This window comes from Rhinatrema bivittatum, chromosome 9 (assembly GCF_901001135.1).
Source record: "Rhinatrema bivittatum chromosome 9, aRhiBiv1.1, whole genome shotgun sequence".
Classification (NCBI taxonomy): Eukaryota; Metazoa; Chordata; class Amphibia; order Gymnophiona; family Rhinatrematidae; genus Rhinatrema; species Rhinatrema bivittatum.
In genome coordinates, this window is record NC_042623.1 from 18,414,505 (window position 1) to 18,436,883 (window position 22,379).

At 44.8% G+C, this 22,379-nt stretch overlaps 1 long non-coding RNA gene across 2 annotated transcripts in view; it reads right to left on the reverse strand.

The window, feature by feature from the left end:
• The window catches only part of LOC115099648, a 266,836-nt gene that overhangs the window by 21,263 nt on the left and 223,194 nt on the right, over nt 1–22,379 (reverse strand). Inside the window, exon 7 of one of the 2 annotated variants that reach the window (XR_003858835.1) lies at nt 17,662–18,623. The exons of the other annotated variant lie outside the window; for it this stretch is intronic. This is a non-coding gene — a long non-coding RNA (uncharacterized LOC115099648). Of the gene's footprint in view, nt 1–17,661; nt 18,624–22,379 lie in introns of those variants that run through there. 2 annotated transcript variants of the gene reach the window in all.

The following is a 22,379-nucleotide window of genomic DNA, read 5'->3' on the forward strand; positions in this document are numbered from 1 at the left end:
GCAATTTATGAATGAAAATCACAAATGAAACTGCTAGGGGCATAGAACCTGCCACTTTTCTCCTAGCAGCACACAGTAGCTTAACATGTCCCAGTGCTGCAAAAATACATCCAGAAAGTTTGCGAGAGGCAGCAGAGCAATCCTCCTCTGGCTGGATTCTATCAGATAAGTCAGTGTTCCCAAACCAGGACTGCGCCAATTAATATGCATGAGATAAGATTTGCAGACCCTGGGTCTCCAATGTCTGCCTATTCATTATGGAGATCCTGAAAACCTGACCGCTTAGCTGTGCCTCCAGGAGAGGGTTGGGAAACACAGAGATAAGCAGAGAGCAGGATGAGTATCGACCACACGCGGTTCTTATAATCTAGCGCTGAACCCGGTGGGCAATCATCAACATGTGCCAAGTTTTGTATTTTGCCACCGCTACAGTCTGCGCTGTTGCTAAGACCGACCCTCCCCCCGCCCCCTCAGTGGTTGAGGTTGCCCTTCACACGAGACCTTCTCTGCTCCGTACCCTGTTTGCCGGCACCATCGCATTCCATGCCTTGCGCCAGGGGGGGTCTTGGTGGTACAATCCTGCTACTTTAGTTTGCTCTATAGCTTGGACTACAGTCGGCATCATGATGGTAGGCAAGCGGCGCGTGGATTTAGAAGGCTGCTGTACCGCAGCAGAGGGGCCACCAGTGCTGCTTTCTCAGTCATTGCCGGTCACTTCGTGAAGATTGTGTGGGTGATCTGTTTGGCAGCACCCTGAGTTAATAAGTGTCATTGGTCCTCATGTAGAAGAGTTTTTTCCCCATTTTGTGTTTATGGGGAAAATGCTTAGGTCATTGGCCCCATTTTGGCTGGAGTAGCAAAACAGGAGGGACATTCAGGAACTTCAAATGCTTCCTTTTTCTTGGAAATGAAAAGAAAAAAAAAGAAGAAGAGAAATTCTTGCTGATCTCCTAATAACAGGTAATCACCCATGTTTGCACCGTTGCATGAGATAACTGAGCAGGCTATTGTCCCTGTCCACAGTATTAGTTTTCAGTTCAGACGTTAAATTAGGAAACAGAAGTCATTGAGAATATGACATTAATTCTTTGCTATGTATTTATTGTGCATTTAGCTCATGCCTTTTCAGTGGTAGCTCAAGGCCAGTTCCGTAAGTACTTTCCACCTTTGACCTGGCAGGTTGAGAGCAATGGAAAAGTTTCTGAATTCCACTCGGCACTGGTATGGATGAGGCTACCCTGAGCATCCGCAGAGCAGACCCCAAGGCCCCGTTCTGAGCAAACGCATCAACAGCGTCTCTGCTTGTGGAGGACAGCAGGCATGGTGGCGGGCGGGGACGAAGGCGTCAACAGAAAGCCAGGCAACGTCAACACTTCAAATACTACAAGAGTGCCAGCTCTATGTGTATTACATTTCAGTCATTTTGATTCCTCATTATAATCAGACCTCATAGAAAACTAAAGATCAATTCTCCCAAAATTGAAATTTAAAAAGCAGATGATGTAATGTTTGGGATAGAGTTAAAAAAAAGCTAAGTGGGAGCACCCATCTTTTTTACATAACATAGTAGAAAGAGACCAAATGGTCTATCCAGTCTGCCCAGCAAACTTGCCATGGCAGCAACTGCCGCTGCGTGCAGGTTACCCCATTCCGTATGTTAAGAAAAGTATACTTACAAGTAAGACCAAGCAACTGTGCACATTATTATTATTATTATTATTAATAAAGATGGCAATCATTCCCTGAGAAAATAACGGTTGCTGTTGCAGTGCTCCAGCGTACAGCAGAATAGTTTTAGGTTAGAGGGCTAAGAAAAGTGAATAAAATGCCTGCCTGTGGGTGGTGCAGCCCTACCTGGAGTACGGCAGGCGGTTCTGGTCATTCCATGGAAAAAAAAAATAATCAAAACAAACTGCAGAGGAAAAGGTACAAAGAAGAGCAACAAAACCCACTGGCATGCTAATTAAATTACTGGCGCGGGTTTCAATTCCAGATACACCAACCAAAAGAATGCATTTCCCTATCCTTAACTTGCTGCTCCGATGACTTGACCTTCCCTATTGTGCACGATGCCCTCCAATCCGATCACAACTCTTTGGGGTTTGCCGTTAAAACTATTGCCCCCTCATTCTCAGCTCTCACTCTGCTTCCAGCACGCTTGCTTTGTGGGCTCATGTTTCTGCTTTTATTTTATAGTCTTAATTCAACAATACCATTTTTCATGTTTGTCAGAGAAAATGGATTGGAGTTTGTTAATTAATAAACCAACAACACATTGCGAGAATGATACTGCAAACTGTGATAATCAAAGCAGAGTAAGCGGTGGACTAAGACAAACATCAAATAATTCCTCAAGTACACCAAGCTCCTGACCTACCAACCACTCATCTGGTTTGCAGAACCCGCCCACGGAGCTGGAGAAATGTGGGTGCAATTGCAAATTTCACACTATTGTTAAACTTCTCTGCAATTTCCCTTTCTTTTGCCATTGAGAGAGCAAGAGTACATGTACAGCAGAACAGCTGACCCCAGTGAAGGTGAAGAGACAATTGTGGAGACTAAAAACCACCTAACTTGGAGCCAAAGCGAAGTACTACCTTGAGGGAAAAGTCAGCAAGACAGAGCTACATCAACTGCTGTAGTTTTCATGTTGCCCAGGATTTGCACTGTATCTGAGTAGAGGACCCACACTTTGGGTAATCCAACAGCATGATAAAGGCGGAATACAGATCTCTCAATGACTTAAGGACCTTTGCTACTGGCAATATTTCGTAGGCTTTCCTTTTCTTGAAGACCTTGGAGCTGGTAATTACATTGTTTTATCAACCTACACGCTGTCTCCACGTCATGCCGTCCAGTGAGCTGCACACATTTTATAAACTATTGCAGGGGTGACCATCTGCAGTCCTCAAAAGCCACAAACAGGCCTGGTTTTCAGGACAGCCACAATGAAGATGCATTAGAGAGATTTGCATGGAAGGGAGACAGAGTATGCAAATCTCTTTTACGCATAGTCGCTGGGGATATCCTGTCAACCAGGCCTGGCTGTGGCTCTTGAGGACTGGAGTTGGCCACTCCTGTACCATTGCCTTCAAATGGATGTTTTGTTACAGGGCCTGTGCCCCAAGTCAGGAAATGTTCTTTATGCTGTGCAAAGACTAATGTAGGGCTGTCTAGGCCCTACCATACTTTAACGTGAATAAAATTCCAGCAATGGGAGAGCGACAGGAAGGTCCTTCCCCCAAAAGGTGGGCCACTAAAGGGAATGAGTTTAATGTCAAAGGGAGTTGATGAGAGGCAGCCGTGGGTTGTGGATCTCATTGGGCTCCAGGAAGGGAGATGGATGTTTACCTCTCTTTTCCATTTCCAAAGTGGAAGAGCAAACTGTGGGGATCCTATTGTGTCCACAACCAAGAAGGCTTCCCAATTCCACCACTAAAGGAGGGTCTTGCTACAGAGCTAGGATAACACGCAGGTGGAGTTGCTGCTATTTGTTCAAGAGAGAGGAGGATTTTCCTGGTTTCAGTAGGCTGAAGTGAAATAGCAGCCTTCTGCAGAATTTGGAGAGGTCCCGGGCAGGGGAGTGTCCCTTCCAAAAACATAAAAGGGTACAGGTGAAGGGATTCGTTCCCTGAAAAATGATGGAGGGGCATCCCCCTTAGAAATTATTAGGGAGGGGTGTATCCTCTTTTTTTCCCCTTGGTGTCCCACTGTGCGACTCCCCTCATCTCCAGGCCTGCAATCCTTTCTTCCTCTTCCAGGTTCCACTTGCACTGCAGTTGAACACTTCCCCTAAACAAACACAGAGCCTTCGCACTGGTGCATGGAAACTTCCTGCAAGCCGCGCAGTGCTCCACCCCCTACTACAGCACAGGTTTCCTGTTACTAGAGAAACCTGTGCTGGGGTAGAGCGCTGTAGTGCCGGCTGCAAGTGCTCATGGTCTGCTGCAAAGCACCTGCGTTTCTTCAGCAGATGTTCTTGCTGGAGCAGGGATGGGGCCTGCAAGCCAAGATGGAGGCAGTGTTGACAACGCTCCAGGGCCTATCAAAATTTGGCCTCCGAGGCTGTTGTCTATATTGCCTATGTCTACAACTGGGCCTGGCACCGTGCTTTATCCCTCTGGCATTCAAGCGGCGTGAGGACGTTGGTGATCTTGTTTTAACTGACCACTTAAGTTGTGTGTTGAGACGGACTGAATTTTCTTTTTCAAGAGACTAACTGTGCTCCCCTGGGTCCTGTCCCCCCCCCCCAGCATAAATTCATGCATTTTTCAGATGCTGCGCTGACTGACAGAACAGCTCAGCAGGCCCTGATATGTCTGCCTCGGCGCAGGGGTGGTTACACTAATAGGCACACATTCGGTGATCTGTACAATCTTATAAAAAAAAAACAGCAAGATACACAATTCGTTGGCTCTTTTGCATAGTTCAAAGTAAGAAATTAAAAAAAAAAACAACTATGTAACACTTCCTGATTTGTAACTGATAAGCAATGTCACACAAATGGTCAATCCTTGCCAACTATTTAAGACCGTCCTCTGTTCTCTGGGACTAAATTGCCTCATTTTCCAGGCACTGTCTTCAGACTGTTTATCCATTAACGTACCAGACACAACAGTAAATGGGCAAAAATAAAACTCTTATCACAAGTAACTGAACTTTATTTGTATAGGACTTTGTTGGTCCTGATAATTTGCTGTTGGATTGTCTATTATGTATGCTTTTCTGTTCACCGCCTAGGGCCTTGGCATAGACGGTCATTAAATCATGTAAATAAATACGGGTGCTCTAAGTAATTATTCTTGTGTCTCCTGTCTCAACATATTATGGTACTTTGGTTAAAAAGTGATAAATTGGATTCGCATGAGCTGATAACTTTAAACCTACCTCCTTGTCTTCATTTAACTTTCTCCAGAACACAGTTGAAGATTTTGAAGGTGCTGAAGTTGGTTTATTTTGTAGTTTTAAGCTGATTCCACGTCTGCTTCTACGCAGATGGATTCAGAAGCCTCTTGAAACAGCTGCATGTCACTTTCTACTTCTAGAGCATGTTGGCATCCTTTAAACGGTAACCGCCCGTCATCCAGTCTTGAAGGAGAAATACAGGTCAGCAAGTTGTAGGGGAGAACATTTTACTGGTCCAACTCAACATATCTAAGACTGGTCTTTGAGCGCGCTGCCCCCTTTATCGGGTCAGTGCCGGATCATGCTCGGAAGCTGCATTGGGGTTAACTTGTTTGCCGGCCTTCATTTCTCCGCATTTATGATGCGGACTTGGATGGCAGCTGCACTACCGTAAGCAAAGTGCTACAGTGAAGGGAGATGTAATGGGTGTAAGCAAAAACCTTCCAAAACATAATTCCATTTTGCATTGCACTCCATGCTGTGACCCACTCTCTAGTTTGTAAGAGCTTGGGTGGAAGTTGCTTCCCGTTTTAAGCTTTCCGAGCTCTCTCTGCGTGCAGGAAAGACCACCATTTCCTACGATGAAGCACTGACTCGTAAGGGGCAAACTTGACAAAATACGGTAACCGGAAGCAAGATCTGCCGAGAGTCGGCAGACCCATGCAGTAAGGCTCTACTCGCCAAAGATTTCCTTAATATTCATCTGGTTTTTCCCCCTTTGCTCAATTTTTCTCATTGTAGCACCACCGGCATCAAGGCAATCCAAACATGGTCCCTCGAGCACAAGCTGTTTTTCATCGCGCAAGGTCCTCCACCAGATATGCAGCACAGCCTTCATCGCAATTCATTTGCTTTGGCACAGAAACAGAGAAATTAGGCCAGCTCAAAACTATGTTTCTTTGCAACGTGCGTTAATAAACGTAAAGTTGTGACACTGCAGCCTTCCCCATTTATTTCTCACACATTAAATTCTCTATATTGGGAGGTGAACGCAAAATGTATTTTTTTTTTAAGGGTCATTAAAGGCCTGATTTTAAACAAGGCTGCACGCATGGCCGGGCCTCGCGTGCAGTGCGTGCATTTTACGAAGGGCCTGCTCATGCATGTAACCCCCGTTGTGCGCCAAAGTGCCAGACCTGCTGAGAGGGGTGGCCTGGTCTGGGTGGGTGTGAGCTGGGACAGCGGGGAAGCATGCACTGGCAGCCGGCCGGTGCGTGGAGCAGTAAGTATTAAAATCAAAAATTAGGGGATAGGGGTCGGGGAGGAGAGGTAGGGTTAGGGAACTGGGTAAGGCCCACTCCCGGACTTTATAAAATCCCCCCCCCCGTGCATTCGAGTTGCGGCCCGCCCGCAGTTGCGCGGATATTAAAATCCAGTGCTCATGTGCGTGTGGATATATTTCATAATGTTAACATAAAATTGGTGCACGCATGGCTTTGAAAGTCTACCTTTAAATGAATTACAATCAGCACACGGAAGCCGTGTCTCTTTTTGAAAATCTGTGCTTCTAACGTTGCCTGAGAAGCTAGCCAGTTGGCATTGCTACATGAATGGGAACTTACATTCCCAGTGACATCAGAAAGCAATTTTCTGCTCTCGCTCTACGTTGCTAGGGATAAAAATGGACTCCGTATTAAATTAGTTGATGTGTTCCTAAATCACAGCCCCCTGGGGTAGCAATTAGCATTCATTTGAGTCATACGCTCAGTTATCCACAGAGAACGTCATTTTAATCACCACCTTTTTCATGCCTCATCCACTGTAAAAGTATAGTCTCAGCATGAGAGTCTGAGCGAAATGCGTGTTCAATGGATAAAGAATTTTATGGGAATGTTTACAGATCAGGGTATCTTATTACAAAGCTCACGGCATGGCCAAAAAAAAAAAAAAAAGGCCCTCGGCAGGAGCTACAGATCTCCTGTACAGCATATGAAAAAAAAAAAAGGTCACAGGTTATAGGGGAAAAGTGAGCTCAAAAGTCAAGAAGGATGCTAACCGTTCAGTCAGACTCCGACTGTGAGCTCTGTTATCTCGAAGATCTCCCCACCACCACGGGCAGCAGCACTGTCCGGTGGGGGTCGCAGGCAGGTTTGGGACAGCTGGGCACCATCCTTCTGCCGTAGGGGATCCTTTCATCCTTTTCAAAAGCTGAGGAACATCCATCGGCATCGGGTGGAGGCAGGGACGGGGTGGGACTGGCACAGTGCATGGAGTTTGGCAGGGAAGAAGTAGCCAAAGCAAACGCAGCTGCAAATCTTTTCCCCGGGCGAGTTTCAAAGGGAAAGGGCACGCGTACTTTCAGATCCGGTGCAAAGTCCGTGGGCAAAAGTGCTCGTGGACTTGACCACCAGCCACGGACTGCCTCCCGAGTCGACTTTAAATTATGAACATGGTAATCCCCTTTAGAGGTCAAGTCACACCTTTTATCAGGCAGAACAGGCAAGTCACTCCTCTTCCTTTCTTTCAGCTTGTTGTGCGCGTGTAAGTCTGACATGAGAGGGGCTGCCGAAACACAGAAGGAGATCGGGTGCCGCCCTTTGACTGCTGCCACCAGCAGCTTCTCCTTACCCCCCTCGGTCAGGTGATTCCCAGTGCAGGGGGAGCTGGGAAATAAAGTCTTTCCCTGCAGATCACCAGAGAAAAGCCCCCCAGTTCCAATGCCTGCAGCAAAATGTTTCTTCTTCTTTTAAAATCTGTTATGAAGGGAGGAAGTGACGCCACTTCCCATGCCGGCCGACTGAATCGGGGTTCCTCGCCTCCCGGGGCTATTTTCGGCGAAAAAACGGGGAAAAGTTGAGCGGTTTTTGGCGCCCCAACTCGCAATCGGCAGCGGAACATACAGAGAGCATGGCCAATAAAAAAAAACCCAATGGATTTAAAAAAAATTCTCCTACTCCAGAGGGGGCAGAAGAAACGGACCCGGAGGCATTCAAAATGGCGAAGCAGGATGGCGCAGCAGAACCCGGGACAGAAGTGAGTGACTCGCGGAGCACAGATGCAGAACCTCCCCCCCCTGCTCCGAAATGCGCTCCTGGCTTATGGAGCTACGGCAGGACATTAGGAATTTTAAATCTAAAATTGCAGCCACGCTCCGGGAAATGCGTGATGACCACGCGGAGCTGGGTTGGAGGATCGACGAAGCAGACATCAGGTTGGAGGACCACGAGGAAAAATGGAAGCAGCAGCAGCAAAAAAAACCCCTCTCACGTGCCTCCACGCTGAACAAGCAGAGCTCACAGATAAGACTGAAGACCTAGAAAACAGATCCAGGCGCTGCAACCTAAGATTTAAAGGTATACCCGAAAAAGATGAGTATACTAATTGTACATTGGTGGTTCAGAAGATCTGCGCCATGATACTGAATGGGTCATCTTCAGAGGGCGCGGACCCCCAAAATACTCCACAAATTGAAAGAGCACACAGACCTCTGGGTCCCAAACTAGGGAACAAGCCCAGGGACATTATTGCTTGCTTCCACTCTTATGCTTACAAAGAACGGATCGCGACGGCAGCAAGACAACAGCGGCTCTGGAGCTGGGAAGAGAAGGACGTCGCCATCTATGCAGATCTTGTCGCCATCACTTTGCGCAAAACGTCTGGCTTTTAAACCCATCACAGCAGCATTGGCAGCTGCAAAAGTTCGCCATCGATGGTTATTTCCTTTTGGACTGTGGTTTCAGATCGATGGGAAAATCGCACAAAGCCCGTACGCTTGAGGAAGCAGCGCATGCCATGAAAGAGGTGGGCCTTCCAGTGGAGATTCCTGTCCCCAGCACTACTATCCCTGTGGGAACCAGATCTGAGATGCCACGGTGGCAGCGAGTAAACAAAGGCGACCGCAGATTTCTCCAAGGGTGTCATGGGATGATTGTGTTTTTCAGTTTAGGGTTGGGTTCTCTTGGGATACAACAGTATTGGAGGTTCATACATTTCTGGAGTTCTGAGTTCTGGAGGGGGTTTGGTTATGGACATAATGTCTACGGTTAAATTTGTTTCTCTTAATGTGAAGGGTTTAAAATCAGGCCACAAACAAAGATTATTCTTCCAGGAAATGGGGCGTTTAAAGGCAGATGTGATCTACTACAGGAGGCACATCTTCAGAAGAGGTATGAGGGTCTTATGAAATCTGATAAATACCTGCATCCATTCTGGGCGGTGGCAACAAAAGATACTAAATATTCTGGGGTGGGAATTTTAATTCACAAGGATTTGCATTTTGAATTATTGAACTCACATTGTGACTCTCAGGGCCGCTATCTTCTACTAAATATGAAATTAGGGGGGGAAATCTCTGACACTCTGTGCCATATATGGTCCAACCTCTCATCAGGAGGCCTTCTATACCACTCTCTATACTATTCTAGCTGACAAGGCGGAAGGGAGTGTAATTCTGGGAGGGGATTTTAATGTTACTCTCAATCCACATATTGATAATTCCACTGGGAATAGTTCAGACACATCAGTGACCAGAAAGGCTCTCAAAAAGATAATTACACTTATGGCTGGGATTGACATATGGAGATCACGTTTTATTCCTTTTACTCTCACCCGATAACTCTTACTCTCGTCTAGAGATAAAACTAGAATTAACATGGTGCAGACGGTGGACATTGAACCCATTGTCTGGTCCGACCATGCCCCAGTTTGGTTTCAATTACAGCTAAAAAAAACTCTGATACCGGCCAGCGATACTGGAGACTTAATGATTCCCTACTAGAGGACAGTATGTTTCAAAAACAGATACATAAGGAAGCACAGGAATACCTCAGACTTAATGACACTGGGGAGATGAACCCGGGGACTATTTGGGAATGCCTGAAGAGTGTCCTGCAAGGTTCCTTTATTGCCAGAGCCACCTATGTTAATAAACAGAGGGAAAAGGATAGGCTACAATTAATGACCACTCTACGCCAGCTTGAATTAGCTCATATGCGGGACCCGCCCAATTCCCTATTGCAGCGGGAGGTACAGGAGACTCGGGATAAAATTGTGGTGATTGATTCGGCGCGCATAGCACACCAGCTAGAATTGGCTCAACAGCAATTTTTTGAAGGGAGGAAAAGGCTGGGAAGCATATAGCGCAAATGCTCAAGCGACAGCAAGCGCTAGCCACCACCCCGAAAATCAAAAATTCAGAGGGTCAACTCCTTACTGACAACACATCCATTAGACAACAATTTCTTCAGTTTTATACTAAGTTATATAGTGGAGACCCGAACATTCAAGATAGGGATATTACAGAATATCTGACACACCACTCCCAGAGTTGATCACTTCTCAACGGCAATTCTTGGATAAAGACATTACCTTGGGGGAAATCCATGACGCTATTAAGTTATTAAAACCTGGTAAATCTCCGGGCATCGATGGTTACACCCCGAAGTTTTACAAACATTTTGCCACAGCATTAGCGCTTGTATTCCAAAAGTTTTTTAATTCTTTATGAACGGGGACTACCTTTTCATCCCAGGCCAATTCGGCAGGGACTACCATTTTGGCAAAACCCAGTAGGGATCAGACACTTTGTGGATCATACCGCCCCATTTCTCTTCTGAATACTGACGTCAAGCTGTTGGCAAAGATCCTTGCTAACCACTTGAACTGTTTCATAGCACAACTGTTTCACTCAGACCAAGCGGGGTTTATTCCTGGGAGAACCACAGCAGATAATGTCCATAAGATTCTTGATATTCTCTGGTATGCGAAGCAATACAAGATCCCAGCTATAGCCCTCTCTATAGATGCTGAAAAAGCATTTGATATGGTGCATTGGCCATATATATATTTCATATTATGGAGAAAATGGGATTCGGGGCCCCTTATCTTGAGTGGCTTCGACAGCTCTATAGCACCCCCAAGGCGTGTCTCAAAATCAATGGTGGGCAGGAATGATGAGTAAATCATGAGCTTCCTATCAAGCTGTTTAAAAAAATGTTTAAAAAAATAAATCACCATAATCTGGTGAGAAGGGCGCCTACTGTCCCATATAATGATTTTTATCGTGTAAGTGCCCCGAAGGATCGCTCTCCCTAATCCGCCACGTTCCATTTTAGTTCACTTAATTCTGTTTGCCCAGAAGAAGGGATGTGCCCCAAACAAGAGCACAGGAAGTGCCGGGGAGAGAGTGACCTCAAAAGGTGACCCGCAACAGTCTCAGGTTTTTGAAAACCAAGCAGTTTTGATTGGTGTCCAGAATGCTCCTAGGTGAATGTCAGAAATCTACAGCACACATGTGGGAATAGGCTATGGTGCCATCACACATTTTGACACTTTTGTAGCTGAAAAAAAAATAAATATATATTTGCATTTGCTGCTCAGTGGTTTTGTTGGAGACCTACAAGGATCGAATTCACTTTTTGTTCTTAGTTAATAGAAAAGTCTCTGCTCTGTGGGATTTGCCGGGTACTTGTTACCCAGACTGGCCACTGTGGGTAAGAAGAAATGTTACCTTGCTTTTTTTGGGAGTTGCAGATAATTTTGTGTTCTGTGATTAAAAAAAAATAATCTTTTTACAGATTGAAGCATAATAAAGTGCAGGCCAGGAGTGTGATGGTTTGTAAGAGCATCAGACAAGACTCCTGTGATACTTTGCAAGTGATACCATCACAGCACAGAGTCGGAGCAGATCTACAGCATAAGAATTTCAGGCACAAAAAGAAAAAAAAAAATCAGACTATTATTTTGGTATAGTAATTAAGATAAAAAAAAGGTTGAAATCTTGGTTTCTCCTGGGAAATGAGATATTTTGCTATTGTAAGAGTCCATTGTATCTATTCATAGGAATGAGTAGTTCTGCATAGCATGAAACAGTACTTCAGCTCTAAGACATCATCAAAGTAATCCATTTATTGTCCTACTGGATGTGCCAGAAGGATGCTCTGTCTGAAATGGTAGCAAGCTTAATTTAAGAGTCCGTCAAAACTAACCAAAACTGAGCAATAGAAAAGCCAAAACGTTGCCTAGGACATGTAAATAGAACCAAAAGGTTACTAAGAGCCAAGAGAAACAGATAAGTATGAAAAAAAAGAGAGTGTGAAACTTGCTGGGCAGACTGGATGGGCCGTTTGGTCTTCTTCTGCCGTCATTTCTATGTTTCTATGTATGTATGTTACTCACCTATGTTAAGAACATAAGAAAATGCCATACTGGGTCAGACCAAGGGTCCATCAAGCCCAGCATCCTGTTTCCAACAGTGGCCAATCCAGGCCATAAGAACCTGGCAAGTACCCAAAAACTAAGTCTATTCCATGTAACCATTGCTAATGGCAGTGGCTATTCTCTAAGTGAACTTAATAGCAGGTAATGGACTTCTCCTCCAAGAACTTATCCAATCCTTTTTTAAACACAGCTATACTAACTGCACTAACCACATTCTCTGGCAACAAATTCCAGAGTTTAATTGTGCGTTGAGTAAAAAAGAACTTTCTCCGATTAGTTTTAAATGTGCCCCATGCTAACTTCATGGAGTGTCCCCTAGTCTTTCTACTATCCGAAAGAGTAAATAACCGATTCACATCTACCCGTTCTAGACCTCTCATGATTTTAAACACCTCTATCATATCCCCCCTCAGCCGTCTCTTCTCCAAGCTGAAAAGTCCTAACCTCTTTAGTCTTTCCTCATAGGGGAGTTGTTCCATTCCCCTTATCATTTTGGTAGCCCTTCTCTGTACCTTCTCTCACAGTGGCAGGGGGACAAGGCAGGGATGCCCTCTATCCCCGCTGCTCTTTGCCCTTTTTCTTGAGCCCTTTGCGATTAATATCCGCCGGAATGCTGAAGTAACAGGGTTCTACCTGGGAGGGACGTCTTCCAAACTCTCCATGTATGCTGACGATATTTTCCTAACGCTTACTAACCCTGAGACTTCACTTAGGCATATGACTAGTGAAATGGAGACTTTTAGCCGAGTATCAGGCTTCCGGGTCAACTGAGACAAATCTGAGATCCTGAATATCAATATCCCCCTCCAACGAGGTCTCCAATCTACAAAGGCTGTTTAGATTTAAATGGGCACATTCACAGATCAAATATATGGGTGTTTAAGTGCTACCCAGGATCTGCTCTCCATAAATTATACACCCTAACGGTACAAACTAAACAAACTCTGGAAGAATGGAGCAGATATCATATATCCTGGTTGGGTCGCATGGCAGTCTTTAAAATGACCATACTCCCCAAACTTTTATACTTATTTCAAACTCTCCCAATTCTGGTCCTCTCAAATCTTCTAAAGCAATGGCAGAAGAAATGTATGGCCTTTATTTGGGCTGGGCGACGACCCCTGCTGTCTCGGCGAGTCTTATTTCTTCCTAAGTCCAGAGGGGGGGCTCCATGTCCCAGATATTGCCAGATACTACTGGGCAGCTCAACTCAAGAATCTGGTGGATTGGCATATTACGAGGCAACCTAAGCAGTGGGTACTACACACACAAGTTTGGTTGGGACAGGTCCCACTACGCAGTTTATTGTGGCAGCCCCAAGGCACATGGCTGGTCAATCCTAACAAAACCCTTCCACCATCTTCCCTCCTTTCTTTGACACTGTGGCATCAACTGAAGTCATGGTGGGAATATTATGCTAGCACTAGTTTATATACAAATAAGGTATTCCCGCCAGGTTATGAGAGTGCGGCATTCCAGGTGTAGAGAAAGAGGGGGTTCAAAACCTGGGAGCACATTTGGGGACCACAGAAAAAGCAGCATTCCATGATCTACAAACATACGTATGATTTACCTTCATCCGCTGCCTACTCCTATGCACTGTTAGCCCATTTTGCAAGGGCCAATCTGCTTATGGTGCCACTCAATATGGGTATGTCTGACTTTGAAAAGGTCTGTCATAAAGCCAATAGTTCTAAACAAGTTCTCTCCATGACCTATCGGCTTCTAGCACCTCAAGTGGAGGTCACTCCTGCTTTTCAGAAGGCCTGGGAAAAAGAACTACCATTTGACTGGACACCCACACTCTGGAAGTCTATTTTTCGGAATTTGGGTAAAGGGTACATTGCTTCCTCCCATATTGAAAACGCCTACAAATTGGTATACCGGTGGTATGTATGCCCCCTACAACTACATAAATTTGCACACCATGTTTCAGATAAATGTTGGCGGGCTTGTGGGGAGGTAGGTTCCTTTTTACATATGTGGTGGGGGTGCCCCAAAGTGCAGAAGCTGTGGCAGGAGATATTCCAATGGTTGAAAGCAATGATTCCGGGGCTAAGCGTCTTTACTCCAATGCATATTTTGTTGGGCGTCAAACTTCCATGGATCTCAATAGACCAGAAACGTATGGCGCATGTTATTCTGACAGCTAGCAGATGCGAATTAGTAAGGGCATGGAAATCATCACTAGTTCTAACAAAAGCAGGCAAACAACAAAGAGTGGATAAAATATTTTTATTGTCCCATATCACAGCTTATAAGCATAATAACATGCCTAAATCTGAAAAAACCTGGCAAGCATATCAGTTAAGGAAATCTACACAAGTAGCATCTACCCCTGCAGTGTAGATCACTTTTTCTGGTTCTTCCTTAACTTCCCTTACTAGAATCAGGCTGTACCATGTTTACAGATGTTAATGATGGCTCCCTAACATTCGCTTTTGATTACTTAGATAAACTTGCTATACGTATGAGGCATTGGGGGGGGAGGTTTAAAGATATAAAAATCACTGTTCAATTTCATTTTCAGAATGTGAATCTAATCTTATTCATCCCCCATATTGTTTGGGGGATTCATTACTTAGTGACACAGTTAAGGTTGTTATATCATCCTGATATGTTTTGTAATACATTGGATTCACTGTTTGTTTAATAAAAACCTTTAATTATAAAAAAAAAATCTGTTATGAAAAGCAAAATATTGGAAAAGTTCCAATTTTTATCATCATCACTAGCAGCATCGTTCATTCCCTCCCCATATATAATTTATTTTATTTATTTATTTATAATTTTTATATACCGAAGTTCTTGTAAGAACTACAAATCACTCCAGTTTACATAAAACGATGATATGCCCAAAATAGAGAAAGGGGCTTTACATGGAACAATAGAACAGAATGCCAATTTAACATAGTAATATTAAAATATATTATAGATACAATATAAATACAATATAAGTAAGAGAACGTTTGAACTCAAATCTTTGTATAGTTAAAAATCATAATAGTATATAAGACAGAATTATCCTCTATCCCCATTCTCAGTAGCACAACAGGACAACATAAACAAACTGAATGCACGCTATACCACAAGCCCAATTTAAAAGAATTCCTTAGATGCAATTTTTGCTTTCTCCCTTTTTCAGCTGGATTTTTAACTTCTCTCTCCAATACTGCTCAAAGTGGCATAAAAAGAAACAAAATATTAATACAAACAATATTTATCTGTTTTTTGAATATAACAGGATCACAACAAAACAATTAGAAAAATAAAACAGAATTAAAAAAAAACCACAAATGATAATTTATAAAAATGTCTCTTTTTGCCCTAAACAAGGTCACCACGGAGGCCTGCTGAGTGCAACTACTTGTTAATAGATGCAAGGGTAACACACAGGAAGAGGTGCAGCCACTCTCTCTTATCTAGCCTTTTCCAGAGACATCCATTGCAGAGACTTGCGACTCGAGAGCTGGCCAGTCAGCTCAGGGAGGCGTAAATGCTTGACTTTCCATTTCCTGGTTTTCTTGACAACAATACCTTGGGGTTGGTGGCCTTCGAGATTCTTCCTGACGAGTGCACATCAAAATCCAGACCGTGCTGTTCCCCAATCATTATAACCGATTTCAAATGGTGCTAGAAAATTACATGGACTCTGAACACCAAAAGAAATCGGTCATCCTTTAAAGGGGTTCCCACCTTCACTGCTCTGGGGTGATCTTCTTTTACCTTTTATTTTTTTTTAAATAGAAAAAGAAATCCCAGCTAGCAGTTGAACAGCAGTAAGCAAGTCCCATCTGAATGGCAACGCAAAGCTGAATAAGGAGAGAGCGTTTTCTCTCGAGTGGAGAAACTTGCTTCTATCAGTGTTCCCCCCCCCACACACAAATATATCCAATGCACATCCACTGGGCATATCCTAAAAACCAGATTTACCGGGGGAGGCTCGAAGACTGGGGCTTAAAATCAAAGGGGCGGATTTTAAATGCCCTGCGCGCTGGCGCACCTATTTTGCATAGGCCGCCGGCGCGCGTAAAGCTCCAGGACGCGCGTAAGTCCCGGGGCTTCGTAAAAGGGGCGGGAGGGGGCGTGTCCGAAGACCGGGGGCGTGCCCGGGGTCAGGGGGTGGTCCGAGGCGGGTCTGGGGGGCGGGCCGGGAGGGCGGTCCCAAGTCCCCCAGCACTGCGGCCTGTGCCGGGGGCTGACAAGGCAGCGCGCACAAGTTACGCCTGCTTCAAGCAGGCGTAACTTGTACAACAAAGGTAGGGGGTGGATTTAGGTAGGGCTGGGGGGTGGGTTAGATAGGGGAAGGGAGGGGAAGGTGGGAGGAACGGAGGCAGGCTGCGCGGCTCGGCGCGCGCAGGCTGCCGATTTTGCGCAGCCTTGCGCGCGCTGACCCCGGATTTTAAAAGATACGCGCAGCAACGCGCGTATCTTTTAAAATCTGGCTTACTTTTGTTCGCACCGGTTGCGCGAACAAAAGTACGCGCGCGTATTTTTTTAAGATCTACCCCAAAGGCAACAGCACATAGCCATGGTAAGTCATTAGAACTGACCGCTGCATTTTATGGAGGATAAGCGGGCACGGTTTTAACTTTATGTATCTATTGCAGTGATTAGTGCCAATGTTAACAATGGGCACAATGTAAAAAGACACTATAGTGCTACTCATCTGCAGTCTGAAGACAGATGCAGTCCTACTGTATTAAAACATGGCTGGACTCTTCCGGACCACAAATCTACATCACTAAACAGCAGCCCCAGCCCAATGGCTCCCATAGCAAATGAAAAGGAAATCTATAAAAGCTATTGCAGACTTCATTAGATCATTAAAATGAACAGTATTCTACAGGAAAATGAGATTTCTTTAATAAAAAACAAGGTTAAGGCACATTAGAGTCAGTGAAAGTCATCGGGAGGTTAAATGTCCCTCTGCGATTCTAGATCAATGACACTAAATGAATGGAAGTCACAGAACACCTTCTTCCTGCTTTCCCGGATTTATTTCCTGGGCTTCCCAGAGCGCTGCCATTCTTTCTCCAAGAACACTGATTTCATATGGTGCTAGACACAGAGCAGTTAAATCTAAACCACCACAAGAAACCAGCTTCCTGGAGAAGATTTAACGTCAGTCCATGGAACAGGAACGCCTCTCGTGGTGATGGAACGAAGAGGATTACGTAACATTTCCACAGTCCCTTGCTGGCTAGAACAGACCGGACCACGTTTTCAATAACTGTTGCTCTGACTTCTGAATTTACACACCTGTGTTGATTTTTGGCTCTGCTAAGCCATCGTGAACAGACAATTCCTGACAGCAATTTGGAGAATAAGAATAAATCAGACTCTCCTGCTCGTGCAACCCAGATCGTTATCGGACTCTGAATCACCGTGGACAGCAAGCTCCTTGGGTGTGCCAGTTTCACAAAACACAAGAAACGCTAGACTATTGTTCTAAATCATCAAATTACAAACTCCTAGGTGCTGGTGCTAGAAGAACAACCAAAATTAAATGAAGCCAGATTCGGACAAATATTCATAGCTAGGTTCAGAATGGATGGAAAAACATTTGATGGGAAAGGTTTTAATGCAATGCAGCTAACAAGAGGCCTTTTCTGTGGGAAAACTTAGTTGAAATAAAAAATAAAAAAAAAGCAGATTATAATTGACAAAAATAATTAAATCAACATAGGAAAATCCAGAAGGGAATAGTGGTCTATGAAGCAGCTTTTTGATCAGCAGCAAAAAAAGGAAGTAAGCAGATAGTGTTGTTCAGCTATAGCACCGCCTAGTGCTGCAAGCGTGTAAGGAAGGTCTCCAGATCCTGGGAGAATCCTCCAATCCATCCTAGACACTGGAAAAAAAAAACAAAAACCCCTTTATGATCCAGGCCTTAATTACTGTTAAGAACAAAGAGTTCTAAAGCTCTCTTTGTTCTCCCTGCTTATTATATCATTAATGATTAACAGACTTTGAGTTTCACAAGCCATTCTTGGATCCAGTAATTAAAAGGTGAAACCAAATGATTTCAGCTAGTAACCTGGGCAGGTAGTACCGGAGAAGCTGTACAGCCGACACACACAGGCAAAAACACAGAGATGCTTTTTATGACCACCGAGAAGTGCCGCCAACTCAGATTCACAGGAAAGCACAGCAACAGAAGTACAAAGAGATCCAGAATTCAGATTATCCCTGGGAACGAGGCTGTGCACCGTGTGGCAGTACAAACCACCAAAATGGCAGGCTTTAGGCTTCCTTCTTGCAACGCTGTAAACATCTCACAGACTGTAGAAATACAATTAAAATCCTGGTTCCTTTGGATTCCTATTGATGTTTAAACAGTAACTCCATTTTCGAAAGGCAGCGAAACAAAACGCACAGAATAAACTGGCTGAGCTGCTCACACACCTCGCCCACCGGTGCACTTTCCCCCCCCCCAGGATTTAGAAATTCTGCGCTGAAACAGAGGGACACAGCCAGGGCGGAGACCGTGCTGATGGTCATCGATGGCAGCGCTGTCTTCCTACGTTAGCCAGGCAGCGGACAGCAGCTCTGCCTGCAATCTGGAAAATTGAAAGTGGTTTTAGTTTTGACGGCACAGCTACAATCCTACCCCCCCTTTCCACAGCCCTTTGTCAGAAGATGGGAGATTACAAATGCACAATTTAAAATGTCATTAGAAACATCACATTTCATTTCCCTCTAAATACTGCAGGGACTGCAGCGATTCGTAATGTAAAGCGATAATAATGTTAAAATCTGTGTGCGCTGCAGTCTCTCAGGTTTTGCATTGTTATCCAGCAACAGTTACTAGCGCAGAACACATGAGGTACGACGGAGAAGAGAAGAGTCTCTGGTGACCGAGGAGAGAACTACAACCCTCCCCGCATCATCCAGACGTCACTTATTACTCCGAGGGTATTATTAGAACGCTTCACCTGAATCGCAGCATCGTTCCTTTCTGTCTGTAAGAGACTGGATTGCACGTTCCAACCTCAGCAACATCCCTCACTTTTGGGGAAAAACCTTAAGATAGAAAGCAGGGATTCTTTTGTTTTCTTGCTCATCCTGCAGCTGTAGGCACCTCGTCACCTCACTGATCCACTTGTCATTACTTTAGGGACGGTTCCAGGTTCTTACTCGGGTTCCCCTAGGGCATGTGGTGGACACTTAGCTAATTTCCCTTAGATTGTTTGTGTGTCTTTTGATGGATGTACCGAATTGTATGAAATATGAACACATCAAGTGAATGTAATTGGTTCCTATAATATTTATGTCATGATGTAAACCGTTGTGATCTTCACTTGGAACGACTGTATATAAAACTGGCTAAATAAATAAATGTACTGAATTGGTTTTTTTGCTTTGTGTGACACTAGAAAAGGTTCTCTCAAGCTGGTCTTGAAATCTGTACAAATAAATTCTAAAAAAAGAGTTCTGCAATTACAAAGGACATTCTGAAAACCCAACAGCAAGTCTGCCAATGCTTGGTTGTAATCACTGTAAGGACGACCTGCTATTGCTGAAGGCACATGAACACCACAGAGATTGTTGTATAATCGTATCCAGGACTGGTGCAGGGGTATTAGGTGCTCTAGGTTTGGGCTTACCCTCCCCCGGTCTGGGCCCTGACCCCTACCTCATTCACGCCCGAGGGTGCGCTTCTCTGGGCCGTGAGCAGGATCGGCTCTTCAGCACCCCCCTAATGGTTGGCGCCCATGGCGACCGTCTAGTGCGCCTGATGGGACGCACCAGCCCCGACTGTATCAACACACAAAGCAATAGTGACTCCAGCTCCTGTTTATCTAAATCTAAAAAAAAAGTGCTTCCAAATAAGCAGGCGACATGCTTGACATCCCCTCTTCCCTCCAATTCCTGCCTTTGTCATGACATCGCCCAACAGTTAATGCTGCCCAATCAGTGCACGTCTTCAGCAGAAAAGCAAGCCCGAGCCTTTTACACTGGGAAACATCAACTTCCAACAATAAGAGAGAGGGGGGATGATAAAGAAACAGAAAGAATGGCGAACACGCGTGCGCTGCCCAGAAACCGTTGCAGTAGAGTAACTCCGGCGAGCTCCAGTGCTCTCATTAAGAAGACTTCGTGAATGAGTCTGGTGAGAGGTTAAATGTCAGAGCATAAATCACGCACTTAGCCTGCAGGGAAGAGCCGGCGTCTTGAAACACAAACAGTAGGGTTTTCAACATTAACTGTCTGCATCGTGACAAATGAATGTTGTATGCGCGCTGTACAGTTTCTAGTTCTTGTGTTCTTTATATTACTGGAAGGTTGCTGGCAATTATTTTGTGACTGCATAAACAGCGGCCCTTCAATACTCTTTATTTAACAGCAGAGTACATGTGGGCCAGGCCAGGGTCCACACTCAATTTTCTAACCAGCACGAGTCCCAGTCAGTCGTCTGGCCTCACTCAGGAGACCAGTAAGGGCTCCATATTTTAGTGCGGTTGTCCATTTTTTTTCACACAAAGAGTAAGTACGTTTTTCAGTCATGGCTAAGTGAATAAGTTGACTTTTCCGGGCATTAATCATAGGTTTCTTCTTCCAAAATAATGCAATGGTGAGCCTGGCTGTGCCCTCAAAATACTTATAATTTTTGGATGTTCCAGCGAGTTCCTCCGATGGGAGCAATTGCAAAGCTCTTCCTTGCACCTGTTTAAAATGAGCTTAAGGGGCTGACCCAGTGGTTATGTGGCCTGCCCTAAATGGGAGACCTGAAGACAAGAGTCACTGAAGCCACTTAGCATGCATGCTGAATAGTGACCCAGCTAAGTCGGGCATGCTAAAAAGGACTATGCAAGTACATGCAAATAGAGTAGTCATGAATTTACTAGTTATTACCATCAGAGGCTGTCAAGCCCTATGATTGGAAGTAGGTGTTAAATGTGAGTACGCTAAGCTTTAACATAGTCTAGATCCTATCAGCTTTCCCATTCACATCCCCATCAACAAGTACAGACCCTTCCCCAAGCCCAAAACCCTTCATCCGCCCCCCTGATCCTCAAGCACCCCTTACACCCTTGTTTTGAAGTACATGCTCTCCTGTCATCCTCCTTCTCGCTCGCCACAGATTCCACATTCATCCCATGTTCAACCCTACAAGTCTTTGCCAGCAGATCCAGGCCCTCCAGAGCATGGCACCACCCAGTGAAGCACTAGGGCCAGACTGAAGATTTTAGTGCCCCAGTGGCGTCTCCCTGAAGCTGTGCTGCTACCTCTTTGGCCTGAATATAATCTGGCACCCCAGACAGTGGCCGAAGTCTAACTCTGGGCCTGTGAAGTGCTGCTAGGCAGGGCTGTGGTACTGGCAAGAGGGTTCTGCATCCAGCGAAGACCTGTGGGATTCAAATGGCACGAGTCTGGGGCTAGGGAGATGGAAGGGGGCAGAGGGGAGAGGCATGTTCCCTAGCAGGAGACTCCATGTTTGTGCCAGGGGAGGGAACTGAGGCTCAGGGTTTAGGTGCAGAGATCTGACACCAGGGAGGCTTGGCTCTTGTATTTATTTATTTATAAAACTTGAATTCTGTTATTTCTCAGCACAGCTGGCCAAAGCGATTCACGTAACACAATCAATACATGGTATAAAACAAATACGACATATAAAACTAAACAAAACATAAAAACAATGACTAAAATAAAACTAAAATAAATACATAAATAAAAATCACTGCAATGCCCGTCTATGAAATCACAACAGAGATGGAAGTATCATTTAAACCTGGAAAGCTTCTTGAAACAATACAGCTTCAAGACTTTTATGGAATTTCCTTGTATCCCTTTCCTCTTTCAGATGACCTGGAAGGCTATTCCAAAGGGTTGGACCAAGTGCTGAAAATGCCCTTTTCCGAGTGCTGGATAGTCGACCGGTCCTAACAGTAGGAACAATTAACAAATCTTGGCCCAATGAACGTAATGACCTCCTAGGCATGTAAGAGATTAATAGTTCCCCCCAAGATACTTAGCGCCACCATTTTCACAATTATCACATCCTAAGGCAATTATCTGCAAAACAGGTAAGCCCATGGAAGGCTTGCCAAAACGGGGGAAATATGAGCTCCTAATGGAACTTTCTCCAAAAGCCTAGGGGCAGAGCTCTGGATCATCTGTAACACACGCAAAGTTTTCAGAGGTAAACCATTTTACAAAATGTTACAATAATCAAGCACTGAGCGCACCAAGCACTGGACCACTGCCCTTAAACTATTAGATAACGCAATCGTCGTATAACTCTTCACTTAATAGGCTGATTTCAACATTTATTGTTTTTTAGCTGGGGCTTAGAGGAGAGCTCTCTATCCAAC